Genomic DNA, 17,104 nt, shown 5'->3' on the forward strand with positions numbered 1-17,104 from the left:
AGTGCTGTTCTCAATAAATACACAAAGATGCTAATTATCACTAGAACTATTTGTTAACACTCAAAAATACATAAAAAATAAATAAAAGAAATGTTATTTTTCCATTAGAAATTCAAAAATATTTGTCTTGAGGCTGCCTCTTCCATAATATTCGGAAATTACAGCATCATTACGCTGCGTTAACTTTACCTTCTGTTTTCCGCTCCTTCCCAGCGGCGCCCCGCGCGCAGCCTTCCTTCCCTGGGTGTGTCTGCTCCCTTTCGGGGCACAACTGTCCTCTGCGCCCGGGGGCTCCCTGGAGTCTGCCCACGTGGGGCTGGTCCGCGAGGACCACGGCTCGAGGCAGGTGGACTGGAGGCTCGCGAAGCCAGGGACCCGCTCCCACATCTCCTGCGGGGCCTTCCTGCCGGGCGGAGACAAGAGCGCAGCCTTCCTCCCTCCCGCAGCCCTGTGGCAGCTCAGGTGCCTGACGTGGCTCATGGCGCAGGGGCCCCGTCAGACGTCCTTGGGTGGGGCCTGACACGGGCCCGTACTGAAGCAGGTGTCCCCTCTACGGACCTCTGCGGGCTCATGTTTGTCCGGCTTCCTTCTACAGAACGTGGGATGTAGGACGGACTTCACCGATCATGGGATTTGAGCATCTGTTTATAGACAAGGACCGAGACCCAGACAGTGTCACGTTACCCTCATTCACGCAACAATTAGGTCACAGAATGAAAATTCAAATTTAGGTATCCAGATGTTAAGTCAGCATACGGTGTCCAGTAACGGAAGAAGAAACACGGGAGAAATTACGTCTATCACCTAATTCGGCCTCATCAGTGCTGTCGTTGCTCTCGTGGACTGTCTGGTGAATCACCACGTGCTGTCACCAGTCGTCGTCTGACAGCGATCGGCATCTCTCGTGTGTGTGTGTCTGTGCCCACGCTCGTGGGCACCCCTGAGCCCTTCGTAGAGGTAACCTGACCTCGTTCAAGGTCCCCCCCCGGAGAGAGTTTTGTTTGCATCCTTTAGGGCACCTGTTCAGGCGAGCTGTCTAAGGTCACCTTGTTATTTTCTGGGTGACCCAGATGAGTTCCACCTCACTGAAGTCCTCATGAGAGACGTTTAAGTAATCCAAAGAGGGCGTGTAAAGAGGAGGAACGGCAAAGTCCCAGGGGGACGGAGGGAGTGACAGCCTCCAGACAGCCGTGCCGTCACGGCCCCGAGCTGGGCGCTGCGCACTCGCGGAGAGACCAGAGGGTCTCAGAAGCAGAACCTCCACCTCCAGCCACCCGCCCTCCAGGACAGCTGGCGTCCCACGCAATGTCCCAGGTAGACGGATGGAAGCCGATGCCAAAAGACTCACCCCCCAGCGTGACGCATAAGCAGCGCGGGTGGTTATAGCAATACCAGGAAAACAGATTTCAAGATAAAAAGCATCACCAGAGCTAAAGAAGAAAATGTTGTAATAAAAAGAGTCACTGGAGGAGGAAGTCGTAGCGATAAGTGCGAATTCCATGATGAGGAGCTTCGATCCCTATGAAGCCAAAGGAGACAGAATTAAGGGGAAACAGGGCATCCCACAGTCACAGCTGGTGACTTGAAGCCCCTGGATCAGCCACTTACAGAGGAACTGGCCAGAAGTCGGTGACAGAAGCAGGTCTAGGCAACACAACAACCTTCCTGCGCCGGCTGGTCTTTCCTGAAGGCCACACCTCGCGCCCACAGAATGCGGATTATGTTCTAGCCACGCACACCCTAACCACGGGTTGCTCAATGGATTAAGGAGATTGGAATCAGGCAGAGGCTGTATTTAATTTAAATTCTTGTAAGACCAAATAAATGCCTGAATGTGGTTTGAAAGAAAATACCACAATAAACTTAAGGTAGATGTCGTCTCAGAAACATGACGAGGATATCCCTCCAGTGCTCGGCACTTTCGCGGCACACTAGCAGACACGCCACTGGTTAGGTCACAAAGGAAGTGAGATTACATTTCTAGATGAATTGTATGAAAATACACCATGTCAATATTTATGGGCTGCTGGTAAAACAGCATTTTGAGGGACATTTACAGAGTTAAATTCATGTATTAGAGGAGAAGAAATATCTGGGTGCAATGATCAGAGTTAACAGCTTGAGTTTTTGGTAAAAAACAAGCAAGTTTGAAAGTGAATAGAAAGAGATAAATGATTAAAAAAAAAAAAAAGGAACAGAAATTGGTGCAATGGAAAATAAATGATACGGACGCCTGGGAGCCTCAGTCCATTAAGTGTCTGCTCTTGGCTCAGGTCGTGATCCTAGGGTCCCAGGCTCAAGCCCCACATCGGGCTCCCTGCTCAGTGGGAGTCTGCTTCTCCCTCTGCTGCTGCTCCCCCTGCTGTGCTCTCGCTCTCAAATAAACAAAATCTGGTAAAAAAGAAAATAAATGATAGAAACTTTGAAGCCAAAACCCAGGTCTTTTGTTGAGGGGGGGATCAGCAGAAGTGTGAGACTGTAGTTAGATTAGTAATAATGATTTTTTTTTTCAAAGAGAGACTCAAGTGACCAAGGCCAAGATCAAAAGGCAGAAATCTGAGTGGACCAGCTGATGCGAAGTAATAAACAAATATGACAGACTACTCCGGGCCAGTAAACCAGCAGCTAGAGGAGATGCACCGTATTTTTCTTTTTTAAAGATTTTATTTATTTATTGGACAGAGAGAGCGAGAGACTGCGAGCAGGGGAAGTGGAGGCAGGGGGAGAAGCAGGCTCCCCGCTGAGCAGGAAGCCCCACGTGGGGCTCGAACCCAGCACCCTGGGATCATGCCCTGAGCCGAAGGCAGACACTCAAAGTACTGAGTCACTGAGGCATCCCGGGACCATATTTTTCATCAACAGAAGTTACCGAAAGTGGCTCCAGAAAAAGAGCAGTTAAATATCCAAATGTCAATTAAACATTTGCCTTTGTGACAAGTCATCTTCCCGTGGGAGCTCTGTGTGAGCCAAGACGGAATTGGCTGCCGTGATCACCTCTCCCCTGATCACAGCAGAAAGCTCTGGAGAAAATACTAGAACGGGGCCTGCCATAGTGGGAGCTGCCCGTCTCTCCTTCTTCAACCTCCAGCGTGGCCGCGAGGTGTCTGCGTGTGGAAGGGTGTTTGGACACAACAGCAAAACCTTTGAAAGAAAGGCTGTATTTTTGTCAAGACAATTGTGGAATGAGTTCCTGCAAGCTGGAGAGGGCACAGGGAACCAACCTTTCAGGCTCAGAAGAGCCATTTTGATTGTATCCAAAAAAGAGAGAAATGCTTAGATATCTATCCAGCCACAGAACATGCGGGATATGTATGCTTGAAACTACAAAATGCTAATGAATGAGATCCAAGGTAGCTAAATGAACAGGGATTCGTGCTTCGGGAGGCTCAATATTGTAAGATACAAATTCTCCCCAAATCGAGAATGATCGCTTGATAGGTGATAGGGGATAGGTGATAGGGAATAGATAGAGAGTAGTGATGGGCGAATAGATCCATAGGCGAATTGGTAGTTGACAAGAGGTCGAGATGCAAATGCCGACAAAATGATTCTAAGATTCATATGGAAAGCAGAGAAATGAGAGTATCCAGAACCCTCTGGAAAGAGAGCGAAGCTGGAGGCTCAGCACCAGCGCAGGCAGTATGGAGCCGTGAACCAGCACAGCGCCCTTGGAGAAAGGTGCCAGGGCAAGTCGGGGAAACAGTCTTTTTTGCACAGTGGGCTCTAATGGCTGGACAGACAGATGCAAAGCAAGAGTCAAGAACAGGTGTCTCGACCGGGCGTGCTGTCTCGTCCAGAGATGAGTGCGTGCATCCAGACCATTGTGCTCTGCTGCGCTAAAGAGAAATGAGCCGTCGAGCCCTGAACAGACACGGGGAGCCTGAAATGCACATCGCTAAGCGAAGGAAGCCAGTCAGAAAAGGCGACCGCCTGCGACGCCGACTGCATGGCGTTCTGGAGAAGGAGAACAGTGGGGGTGGTCAAGATCGGAGGCTGTCGGGGCTGGGGGTGAGCAGGAAGGATTTTGCTCCTCGATTTTGCTGTGAACTTAAAACTGGTCTAAAGAGAAAGCCTGTTAAGAAGAGTGGGGCGGGGGCCGCGTGGGTGGCTCCGTTGGGTAAGTGTCCATCGCCGGCTCAGGTCAGGTCCGGGCCCTGGGGTGGGGCCGGGACCTCTTCTCCCTCTCCTTTGCCTGCGCGCGCTCAGATAAGTACATAAAATCTTAAAACAAAACAGGAAGTTGGGGCTGGCCTGTGTGACCAACAGGATCTTGCGGGAGCAACACTGTGACACTTCTGAATCCAGCTCATTACAGACGTTGTGGTGCTGTCCACGGGCAAGAACAGAGGTTCGCCGCGCACGACGCGCCACTCTGGCCCCGTCCAGCCTTCCGAGGATGCAGCCGTGGCCGCCGCATGGACTGAAATCCTCTGGACCCACTCCGAGCCACAACTCCCGCCCTCAGAAGCCACTAAATTTCAGATACTTGGTTTCTGAGCGCTAGCTGACGCCTGCGGAAAACCACTTGAAACTTTCTATCCTTCTGTTGGACCTTTCTTCTTACGTACATCCCTTGGTTATTGATAGGAATGACTGACACAGGATTGTATCAGAGCTCTGGGCAGGAAAAGGCAGTAGAGAATCCGTCCCCACTTAGTCACCGGGCAAGCTCTGAGCCCTCAGATGACTTCCCGTGTCTGTGCGTGTGATGCCTGGGGCACGTGTGTGTCCTCGTGTGCGTCCCAGATCTCTGCCGGCCAGGCTGGTGGTGCTCGGTGCAAGGGCCTGGCCCTAGGAATCCGTTCCAGTCGCCTGGAAGCGACTCATTGCCCTCCCGAGCATGTTCTCTGCCCCTCCCACCAGGGCTTGCACACAGTAGGTGCTCAGGAGATGCTGGTTCAATGCATGGTCCACAAGCCAAGAACTACACAAGACAGGCATTTATTTATTTATTTATTTATTTATTTATTTATTTGACAGGGAGAGACACAGGTAGGCAGAGAGGCAGGCAGAGAGAGAGAGGAGCAGAGAACCCAATGCGGGATCGAGCCCAGGACCCCAGGATCATGACCTCAGCGGAGGGTAGAGGCTTAACCCACTGAGCCAACCCCGGCGCCCTCACAACCTCCCAAAGACACACATCTTTTTTTTTGTTTTTGAGTAATCAAATGTGGGGAACATTTAGAAAAATTAACTCGCCTTTTCCACCCACAGACAGCAAAAGCAGGAGATGGTCACACTGGCGGCCGCACAGACAGAGGCAGGGAGCACTCCTCTCCAGTCCTCGCAGGTGGGGAGGGGCAGGGCCAGGACAGTGTCCATGGGACATTGGCCTTTCAAAAGCAGGAGAGTGCAGACTGCTTACCCTAATGCCGATGGCCCCCTACACCCATTTCCCGATAAGGTCATTTCTTTCCTGGCCCCTTGATTGGGCAGCAAGGCCCCCCGGGAGCCCGGGATGCATTCTCCTCTGCACCCACCTTGTGTAGGGTCTGGCATGGAAGGAGCCGGTCTCCTCCACATCATGCTGCGAGGGGGGAAGGTGGGTACCGGCCCTGGCTTTCGGCTCCAGGACGGGCATTGCCTGCCAGGTGGTGCCTGGAGAAGGGTCTCTCCCCTCAGCACAAACAGCACTGCGGGGAGTGGGGTCAGGTGGGCGGCCACGTGGGTTTCGACTGAGCTCCAGAAGGAAGACAGGTGTTCTCCAGCAGGTGCCCGTTTAGAGCCGTGGCTGCTCTGCTTGGAGAAAAGTCATCATCCTGGGGAGTGGCCATCAGACACAAGGGGAGCGGGTGGACACGGAGGGGCCACGTGGGAGCGCTGGCCCAAGGCATTTGGCCGCAGCAAGGCCCGCCTGGCGTCCATCGTCCAAGTGTGGCCGGCAGGGGAGCGAGGCACACGCGAGCTTCCGCAGCACGATAGGCTCTCGCCACTCAGACCAGCAACGGCGAGACTGCTCGTCCGGCCGGGGACCCACGGGCGGGTGGACCGCTAAGTGGTGGGCGCGGGTGCCGGGAGGGCCAGGCAGAGGAGCGGATGTGAGCGGCACAGAGGACAGTCTGCCCTACCCGCTCTGACTGCTCTGTGCACCCACTTCCCAGGGAAACGTTCCTTCTTTTGGTTCTTGTCATGGTGACTATAAGGTGATTTTCACCACCCGCTATTAAAAAAATCTCCAAACACATCCCAAGTTATGAAGAGCAAGGGTACCGCAGGGCACGCGGCCCCCCACAGTGCCTTCCTCCAGGGCAGGGACGTCCGCCTTCGGCCCCTGTGGTGGGTGGTGGGTACCGTCCGCTCCTCTGGGTGGGCTGCTCTGAGCTGGGCCCTCCCCAGGCACCGAGGGACACCCGGCCGTGTCCCCCAGTTCCAGCTTTCTCTGTGGGGCCACCCACGCCAGAAAGCCTGAGAGGAGCCAGCCTCGGGGGTCGTCCTCTGTCGCGCAGTCCTGCGCCCCTTTGTCCCGTTGCTGACGCGGCAGCCCCTCCCTGCCCCCCGCCGTGGTCCGCCGCCTGGGGTTCCGCTGTCAGGAGTGCCCATGGCCTCACCCCAGCAAGGCTGTTCTCCGGGGACCTAGAAGTGAGCTCCCAGATCAAGGCAGCGCCTGCGGGGCCAGGGCTTCAGGTCGTCCCCACGTGACCCTCCTGGGCGGCACCAGCCGGTCCTGCGCCCCGAGGTTGCTGTCGGCCAGCGGCTCCTGGCCCCTCCAGCGGTAGCGGCAGTGAAACCGCTCAGAAGGGAGGCCTGGCCACTGTGGCCCGGAGGACACGTGTGAGCCGGCAGCAGGAGTGGCGGCGATTTGTTCAAGCAAACCGTGTCCCGGGCCAGCTCAGAGGGCTTAGCATCCTCATCTGTAAAATTAGGTCTCACGAGGCCATGGAAATGAGCGATTACGGATACTGGGTGCTTAGCCCGGGCTCCAGCGCGTAATGAGATGAGACGCAGGTTAACTTGCCGCGGTGATCGCTCTTGTCTGCGCACTGCGGACTCGGACCAGGACACCGAGACGCCTCTGGAAAGACAGGAAGCCTGGGTGCCCCGTTCCCCGCCCGTGGGGCTGCTCTGCGGCGCTGATTGGAGGTCGAGAAAAGCCTCTTTAGTAATCGATAGAGACGTGTGTGCTTCCAGAGCTCTTGCAGTAATTGCGGAGAGAAGCCAAGGATTTTGCGCAGACGGCCACGAGGTCCCTGACACGGGGAGGCAGTACGGGCACAGAGCAGCTTAAGACAAGATTAGCGTGGAACGCGGGTGGGAGGGCCTGCACAGAGCAGATAAGGACTCTGGGCCCGGCCAGAGCAGAGAAGACTCTGCAGACGCCCCGCCAGAGCCCCGGCGAAACCCCCCGCCACCCGCAGCCTCGCCACACGGCCGTTACACTTGTTGGCGCGTTACCCCGAGTCCGCCGGGATGAGACTGTGCGTGACACCCCTGCCGTCTGGGCTCCCCGTGGAAGGCTCTGCAAGGGAATTTGAACCTCACTTGATTTACTGCAAACAAGCGTGTGGCGCCCCAAGGGAAGCAGCCTACGCGGGGCGGGGGGTTGTGGGGGAGCCTGCCTCTCCCCGGCTCCCCGCTGCTCCCAGAGTCCTAGATGCACCCCCCCTCCTCCGCCCTGCACCCTGGGAGGGTCCCGCTGCTGCTCCTTGCGCTTGCATGGTGGCGCGGGTCGCCCCCTGGCTCTCTCCCTCCCTGGCTGACCCCACCCCAGATTCCTCCTCTTCCTTTTGTGAGCGAACAGTGTCCCCGTGTGTCGGATCTGAGTGAGGCCCGGCGATACGCCGGCGGTGAGGAAAAGGAAAACCTCGAGTTCGGGAGTCGTTTGGACTTTAAAAATGTGAGTAGAATCAATGAACCCTTCGGTGCTGGAGAAGAACAGAATCCCCCCAGGCCTGCTGGCCAGCCCGCTCCCGCACACCAGTCCTCAGCAGGAGCGAGCAGCGCTGTCCCGGCCCCTGAAACGCACGGGTCCCTCACCAGCCCCGCGGAGACAGGAGAGAGCCACACCCGCCACCTTCCCAGAACTTGAAGATTTGATAAGATTTGATAAGATTCAGTGCCCACAGACCATAAAATCTTGTTAAAATAAGAATGGAAGAAAGTGTCCTTCAGTCAATAAATCTCTAAAACAGTAGCAAAAAGGAAAAAAACCCGAAAGTATAGCAAATCCCATTATCAATAGTAAAACATTTCAAATTTTTCGTATAAAATCAAGACCAAGTCCAAACTGCAGCCCGTCAAGGGGTGCCTGGCGGCTCTGTTGGTTCAGCATTGGACCCAGTTTCCGCTCGGATCCTGACCTTGGGGTTGCTGGATTGAGCCCCGTGTGGGGCTCGGCAGGGCGTCTGGGGCAGAGTCCTTCTCCCGCTGTTTCCCGCAGCCCTCACCACCGCTAACGCACTCTCTCTAAAGTAAAAATAAATAAATAAATTGATCTTTAGAAAAACTCAAATGCAGTCCACCATTATTTCGATGCAACAGTGAATCAGCAAAAAGACGAGAAAATGTGAAAGGTATGAGTAATGAAAAGCAAGAGACGATGACATTTCTATGACATCGTAGATGTCCATCACCACCCCCCCAAGACTTGGAAGGTTTCTCAGAATCCACGACGTGTGGACGGTCAGTGATGCGTATCGGCCCAGACAACGGTGCATTTCTGTGTGCCAGGGAGGCACACGAGCGGCGGTGTGTGGGAAGTGGCTGGATTCCACTACTGGGTGGGTGGACCCCGGGGCAGGTGTCCCTCCGGCTCCCAACACCTCGCACCCGGAGCCAAGGCACGGCCTGTGGTCGCAGTGGGCCTCGGCCCCGCAGGGAGCGACGCAGGGACGCCGTCCTCAGAGATGCAGACGGCACTGCACGTTCTCCTACGTGTTCAGATGTTTCTGTACCTTTTTTAAAAAAATATTTTATTCATTCACTCGAGAGAGATAGAGACAGAGAGAGCACAAGCAGGGGGAGCAGCAGGAGAGGGAGAAGCAGGCTCCCCGTGGAGCAGGGGGCCCGGCGCGGGGCTGGATCCCAGGACCCCAGGATCCTGACCTGAGCCGAAGGCAGACGCTCCACTGCGGAGCCCCCCGTGCCCAGATGCTTCTGCACCTTGAGGTCTTCGTTCCTACTCCATTTTCCTCTGCGGGGAGCGCCTCCTTGAGTCGCTCCTGACGCCCCCTGTGCCGACCCGCCCCCGCCTCACACCCGATGTGTGACCGAGTAACCCTATAAACCAGAGCCCTCTCCCCTTGGAGCTCGCTGCATATTGCTGTTTTGCTATTTTGCATTTAGCGTTGCCATTGAAAATGAGGTACCAGCCTTTGTGTGTCCTTCATAAATAACACATCAATAAAGCGTCTCCCTCTTTGATTGCAGTTCTTACGTCTTTCTCTTTATCCGAAGGAATTACAATGTAACTGGGGGACGCAGGGGTGCGGCCCCTGGGAGCCATGTGGATGAGAGGCAGACGGGCTCCATCCCCGAGCCTGGCCTAGACGCCTCCAGGGCGTCGGGTGCCCGCAGGTTTGCAGGCAGCTCCTTCACACCTGCTTCGAAAAGTAAGTGGCTTTGGGGTCTGGCGGGCGAGCGTGGCAGAGACGCGGGTTCTCGTCCACGCAGCGGGCGGCTCAGCACCTCCCACTGCATCCCTCCTTCCCGCGTCAGTTCCCCGGGCCCTGCGGGCACCGTGGGTCTGGCAGCAGAGGAAGCGGTTTCAGCGTGGCCACGATGGCCGCGCTGGGATACGAGGAGGGACGATGTATCTCCGTTGTAGGGAAATACCTCTCTTGGTCCTGCCACGTCGCACCGTTCTACTTTCAAGTCAGAAAAAAACAATTTACTCAAATCGAGCTTCCACCCTTGACAAGGTAGTGTGTTGGCTAAGGTGCTCGAGCCAGCCGGCTGGGTTTCCCCGGAGCTGACTCAGCCACAGGAGATAGACCCGGCTCTCGGGCCTTTTGTGGGTCTGCAGGAGCACGGGGCCTGGCTCGGGGGCCGCGCACTCCTCCTCGGGGGGGCTGGATGTTTCCGGCCGGTGCCGACGGCAGGACCCCCGGTCCAAGGAGGTCACGGCTGGCAGGGGCTGTGGATCCGATCCCCAACGCCCCGCACACACACCTTTGATCGAACCATGGTCTCTGGGGGCAACACTGACTTCTGTCCACCTGCAGTTGCCCAGCTAACGGGGACAGCACCATTCTCCAGTTTTTCATTTTGGGACAGAGCTTTTCTGTTTGCCTTGGGAAGTCAGGAATGGGTGAGAGGAAGCAAGAACCTTTGTCTCATGCGTCCAAAAAAGCCCCGATTCCATTATATTTGCAAAGATTTAAAGACGGAATTACATTTCAGATGCATATTTCCGTTGGTGTTTGGGGCGGATGCCCTCTGGGGGAGAAGGTTTCTAAACCTGCATAGGTTAAACGGGTGACTTCTGTGCCAAGGTCCCTGCAGGTCGCGCCCGGGGCCTCTGCCTTGCGTACGGTTGACCCGATTGACACAGACACGGAACAACGACCCGAGGGACAGGCTCGCATGCGCGCACGTGCGTGACTTCCTGGGACGGAGGGTCCTTCCCCACCCCATGCTTGGTGTTTGAGTGAAGCTCCAGCCGGAGGCATTCTGGGATGCTGAATTTGGTGAAAATAAACCTAACTTTCAGCTAAGGAATGAGAGATGATCTCTTCTGTATTTGCCTCGCCGCGCACCTAAAAGAGTTCCAATCTTCCTCTCGAAAGCCCCACACTTCAGAAGCGATTTAAACCCTGTAAGAAGTAGCTAACTGCCTCTAACTTATTACTTATTATTAAAATAAAACAATACACGGGTCACCTGGGTGGCTCAGTGGCTTAAGCCTCTGCCTTCAGGTCATGATCTCAGGGTTCTGGGATCGAGTCCTGCATCAGGCTCTGTGCTCAGCGGGGAGCCTGTTTCTGCCTCCCTGCCTGCTTGTGATCTCTCTCCCTGTGTCATATAAATAAATAAAATCTTTAAAAAAATAAAAAACAAAACACTACACTTGATTAAGGGGAACATGGGGCAATCCGGGAAATTACATTTTTTTCTCCTTGGAATCGGCCAAGGCTCCCCCCGCCCCAGTATCCCCACATCTATGGGAAAGAAAATGACCCCGTCTCCAGGCCGGAGGTTTGAACATGTCTTTAGGAAGTTCTTGAAACACGGAGGCTCCCGCGCTCCCACAGGAGCCTCTGCTGTGGACGCATAAAGCTCTCTGACGTCTGACTTCCGGGCGGTCACAGTGTACTCCCGGCTGCTGGCCCGAAGCGCTGCTTTCTTCCCAGAGACCACCTCCAGCTCGGGGGGGCCGTCACCCCACGGTTCCTGGGGCCGGCCGAGGACGGAGCAGCGAGCCTCCGGAAGCAGGGCCCTGCGTCTTCATTTCTGCTGGAGCAGAAGTCGCAGGGAGCCGGAAGCTCACTCTGGTCCCGGTGGGGCTTCATGGGAACCGGATCGCCCCTCACAGAAGTCGTGGCTTGGGAGGTTTATTTCCTCTGCACAGAACGGAAAGCAGAGCTGACTTTGCTGGTGGCCTTCCTTCCTCTCGGCCTTCCAGAGCCATAGCTTCTGGACCGTCCAGGGGGCGAGCAGGGACAGGTGAGCGTGTGAGCTGTCCGCGTCCCAGAGAACCTGCTACCCCGGACTTTGGACCGCACCCCTAGACATCTGCAGCTTCCGGAGCCGTGATGTCAACCCCGGGGTCACTGTTGCAGGGTTAGGGGCTGGGGCTTCTCAGCCTGCCTGTCCTGCGTCTGTCCCCGGGCCCATGCGCACTCTCCTATCTCCGGTGGCAGGAGCTCCAGCTGCTGTCTCCCCCGAGATCACTACATCGATCGGTGGGTCAGTCGCGAGCCCCGGCACCATCTCTGATCGTGGTCCACGCTGTGCTGGGTGTGAGGGGCCGGCCCTGAAAGGTAGCCCACCATCGATTTAGGGCCGTCTTACCTCCTGTGACTGATCCCCTGTGACTGGTGCAGGGCTGCTGGCCACGTTCCTGCTGGCAGCGTCATTGGCCAACCATGGTCACTCCACAGGGTCCTCTGAGCCCCTCCCATGAACCGGCTCACCTCGTCTGGCCTGTGTGTTGGCCGTGCAGCCGTGGGACTGGGGACCAATTGAGAAATCCTTAAATTCCTGGGAAGCTGGCACTGGACGTCCTGTCTAGTGCCGTCTGACACGCAAACAGTGTTGTTCCTATACGCACACACAAGCACCTTGTGGCCCAGCGCCTTCCCTGTGATGCTCACCGATATCGTCATCTCTACCTGATTTCAGTTACACATTTTTTCCATTATTCTTAACGGCTATTTTTCTCTAAATTCTGCTTGCAACCCTCCGAATTGATCTCAAGCTGCTTGGTAAAGTTGGAAGAGTGGTGATCTGGGATCTGTCTCTGGGAGGAGCTTCTGGGCCAGCTCTGATGGGAGCGCGCTCCCGGTGAGTGGGGGTCAGTGGGGAGCTCTCTGGGGCGGACCTGGGCTCCTTCGCCCCCATGCAGTCCAGCCCTCCAGCCGCCAGGCTGCTGTGTGGTGCAGAGAGCAGGCAGACAGGCCTTCCTTCCTGCGACCCGGGAGCTGGGGGCGGGGGTGCTTCTGGGAGGCCCCCCCACGTGGCAATTTGCCCCCAGCCCTGGAAGGAGCTAAGCAGGGCTGTGGAGTGGGATCACCGGTGTTCTCTGGGGTCTGGGGGCTTGCAGATCCCCACACACAGTTTCCCCTCCTTCTCCGGCATCGCGGGGCTCCTTTGGTGCAGGAACAAAGACCGTCACCTTTCCTGGGCGTTTTCTCTGCCCCTGTTAGTTGCGGCACCGGCTGCGCTCACAGGGCTGTTGTGTGCAGAGGTATATAATTTTGGTTTATCCTGTATTTCTGCAATATCTAGACATTAGCGTGCAGACCCCCGCGGCCTGGGGTCACGTGTCAGTGCACCGGGGAAAGTGCTCCTGATTTCTACGCGCGAGATGCTCCCCATGAGGACGCAAAGTGCAGCTCCGGTAACGCGGTGAAGCTGTCAGGGACAAACCTTTTATTGCTCACGCTCGGGATTGCAGCCGGAACGCCAGACGCCTGATGAGCCCACGGCGGAGCGAAGCCGTTCTGAAGCCGCAGCGACCCGGGCTGTGCCGGGCCCTGAGTCTGCGAAGCTTCAGGAGGTCACGGGCGGTTATTTCTCATGGAGAAGACGCAGTGGGCGTTACCAACTTGTCTCTAGTTCAGTTTACGAACATCTAGAGCTTTTTGGGGAAGGGCTGTCCTCCGGCCTTGGTAGAAGGTCACTGACAGGCTGTATTTTCTCCGGGGCCGGCTGGCGTGGGCGTCCCGTGCAGAGACCGTCTGCCACCACGCAGGGCCCACGGGCGGGCACAGGGAGCCATCCCCACCGGTGTCTTGGCCCTCGTGGGGGTCATGGGTAGGACAGGCCTGCTGGCCGCTGCACTGGGACAGTAGGACCTGAAACAGCACGCCTCTCCCCAGGGAGCCTCAGGGGATGTTAGGCGGCGGTGAGGGCGTGAGGTGAACGTGGGACTGGTGACAAAGAATGCCTCTCTGTGTGGGGCTCACATGTGCCAGACGTTCCCGAGCACGAGCAAAGGGAGGCCAGGGCCTGCGTGAACTGGCCTGGGGGCCGCTGGGACGTGCCGCGGCCGGAGGCGGGAGCCGGTGAGGGAGCCCGCGGCTCAGCTTCGCCCCGGGCCTGCCACGGAGTCTCCTCGAGGCTGCAGAGAGCCCCGTGTGTCCCTCCGCCGGGGACACATCTGGGGGCCGTGTCTGTGCGTGTGTGTGGACATACATGTGCATAGGCATGGTGCAGGCTTGTGGGCACACGTGTGTGCATCGGTGTGTATTACCCCACTTGGAGTGTGCACACCTGTGTGCATAGATGTGTGTGGTGTGCACATATCGCACACCATGTGCACACTTACACGTGTGTAAGCTGTATACCGTATGCGAGTGCATGTGGACGTGACCTGTGTCCTGTGTCATGCATGTGTGTGTGCCAACAGCACACGGCATGCGTGTGTACAGGGTGGACTCTGTGCTATGCACATTCATGTGTGAGCCACACGTGGTGTTCACACATACATGGACGTGCGTTGTGTGCTGCACACATGTGCTTGTACACACAGCTCGTGAGCGGTCCTGCTGTGCGGGCCCTCATGTCAGGGCCCGAGGCTGAGCATCTCAGGAACAACAGGGAGGGGAGGAGGTTCATCTCAGCGTGGGGCAGGCCGCACCCCTTTGCTGAGGAGTCGGGTCCTGCCCTCAGCTGTCCCCGTCTCTGGCTGAGTCTCTGCACGCTCTGAGAGCCAACCCCAGACCGTGTCCTTGCGTGGGCTACCCGTGCCCTGTGCGCTGGGAACATGGGGCCCAGGGCGAGGCAGGCCTCTGTGGCTCTGCACAGGATCTGTGGTCAAGGGCGGCCGTGCCAACAGCCACCATGTCCTCAGAAACGCAGGAGGGGCCAGGCATCTGTCTCACACGCTTGGCACGTGTGTTCCCCGGCAGCGTCCACATTGGCTTGCTGGCTCGCAGGGGAGGAATCAGAGTGTCCGGTGGGTAAGGAGCAGCTGCGGTCCCTCGGGCTGGGGTGCCAGGGTTCTAACCCTGCCTCTCACGGGCTCAGGGTCTGGTGCCTGTTCCCAGTGCTCTCCATGCCCTTAGAGTGACCTGGGGGGCCTTGCACACAGCCCCACATGCCCATAGCCAGACGCCCACTGCATCGGGTCTGTGAGCCATGCCCACCGCCCGCAGACACCTCAGGCCCACCCTCTGCCTCCTGTGTCCTGCATGTCCCCAAAGGTATTTTTAATGCCCTGTAGCTACCGACTCTCAGAGCTGCATACTGCGACATCACATCTCTGTGGGGGGGGGTACACACACGTGTCTCCCTGGCATGGTCCTGAGCTCCTAGAAGGCCTGAGGCCAGACCCAGGAGTCAGCACTGACCCCAAGCTGGCACGAAGGGCTCGGGAAGTGCCGGCAGCGTGGGTGAGGTGATGGGGCCGTGGCCGTTGGGTCTGAGTCTTCACGGCTCCCGCATCTCCACATTTTGTTAATTTTCCCTTAAGCTTGTCTATTAGGTCATTTGCAGCATCGGTCCCATTTTGCAGATGGAGAAACGGACAGTGCTCAGGTGTGGGGCTTCCGTGTAGGGAGGGCAGAGACGTCCCCCAGCTGCGCTGAGTCTGGACGCCCCCAGCGTGGGGCTGGCGTGGAGACCGGTCCCACCGCCGCCCTTCCCAGCCAGCAGCTGCCATGGAATCAGCATCCTCAGGCAGAACAAAGGGTCCCGTTACCCAGGACTGACATTCTGGGAACAAGGACCAAAGCAATAGAAAGTGGCGTTTCTTAAAATGAACACTGGCCGCCCCTGACAATGGCCGGGGGAGCAGCCCAGCCACCGCCCGCGGGTCCAGATGAGAGATTACAGGGTGAGGGACGGGCAGCCAATCAAGGCTTCGGATTGGTCGAGCCGTCCTAAGTGCTTTATAATTGTGTTTCCGAGGACTGTGGTTTAATGCCAGCCAAGGTTCCCTATTTTAAACTGTGTCACACAATTTAAAAGGACTGCCTCACGTCCTCTCCAACCTCGCATTATGTAAATTGTGAAGACTGTTATCCTGCGAGTTTGCCTTAGTCGCTGGCTGTTTTAAAATTCCATTTCTAAAAAAAAAGAGAGAGAGAGAGAGAGACCAGGGAGAAAGAAAAGAACCCACCCCCTCCTCCAGCAGATTGGCAACCGAGGCCCGGCAGGGGGACAGAGCCCTGAGGGAGGCCCCCTGGAAGGTTCTCTGGGCTCGGGCAGCTCTCCCTCCCCTGGCGCCCACCTGGCAGGGGAGGGGCCCACGGCCGCCCCTCGCAGGCCTGGGTATTTCACGCATTCCGAAGGGCTCCTGAGAAATCAGTGTCTACGGTTTGCCGCAAAGCCCCGGTGCCCATTCTGGCCTTGTCTCCGGAGCGGAGATCTGCGGCCAAGTAATCAGTGAACGTGGAGTGTGTGTGGAGGAGGGAAGGAAGGGCTCCTGTGGGGCCCAGCACACGTCCCTCCTGGGCCTCAGGGGACTGTGCCGACACGGCCCTATGTCGCTGACCGCATCCCGCCGGCGGGGGACAGGCTGGCCCGGCCTGCTGGCCTCCACACTCTGGTCCTGACTGCCTCTGCTTTGTCCCTGGTTCTCAAGGGACAGACTCTCCTGCAGGTGGGGCAAGACCCATGGCCAGGAGCCGGCATCCTCTTGGCCACTCTGACTGGCCCGGCCTTGGTCATGTGACCCCAAGGGACATCGAGGCCTGACCTGGAGGCCTCTGCAGCACCCAGGGGCCTGGCTCTTCTGAGTGGTCCTGAGCATCCAGAGTGCAAGCCCGTGCCTCTTCGAAGGTTTGCAAGAGAATAAAACACAGAGAGAAGCACAGGACGCTCCCAGGCCCCTGGGGCTCCGACTCCCCAGGGGCTACTGAGGGTCTCTTAGATGGAAGACTGCCGACTGGGCCACCATCCCTGGCCCCCAGACGCTCCTGCTGCCCGGCCACCTTCACTGATGGGGCCTGGCCCGTCACACCTGTGCGCAGACCCCTGCTTTGGTGCCTTGGATCTTGGCTGGTGTCAAAACCTCATCTCCTCCGTCGAGGGAAAGCAAACGTGGAAGAAAGAGCACTAAGTTCTGGGGCTCGAGATGTTGGGAACGCGGAGACCAGCCCACGCCTGCCCACTGCCCCCGCCCTGGGCCCCTCCGGGGACACTCCCACTCGCCGGCTGAGCATAAGGAGCGTTCCGGACAGTGCCCTTCCGTCTGACCAAACCCAGTCCGGCTCTGAGCTGGCCCGAGGGGAAACAGGAGAAACAGAGTCAGTAATCCTTGTCTGCATGAACTTCCAGCCGAACAGGAACAGGAGGTAACTGTCCCCACCAAGGGGCACCAAGCGGGGTGTGAGCGCATCTCATGCTCCCTGGGTGGGGCGAGCCTGTCGGGCAGCCGTGGGCTCCGGCTGGGCGGTGGGAGGCGGGTGGTGGGTATTGCAGGGGCGGGGTGAAGCTGAGCCAAGGTGAGCGAATGGCCCGGAGGCAGGTTGAGAGGCTGCGCTGGAACAGCCTGCCGGGG

The sequence above is a fragment of the Mustela putorius genome, unplaced genomic scaffold (assembly GCF_011764305.1).
Source record: "Mustela putorius furo isolate JIRA1106 unplaced genomic scaffold, ASM1176430v1.1 tig00000551_pilon_pilon_pilon, whole genome shotgun sequence".
Classification (NCBI taxonomy): Eukaryota; Metazoa; Chordata; class Mammalia; order Carnivora; family Mustelidae; genus Mustela; species Mustela putorius.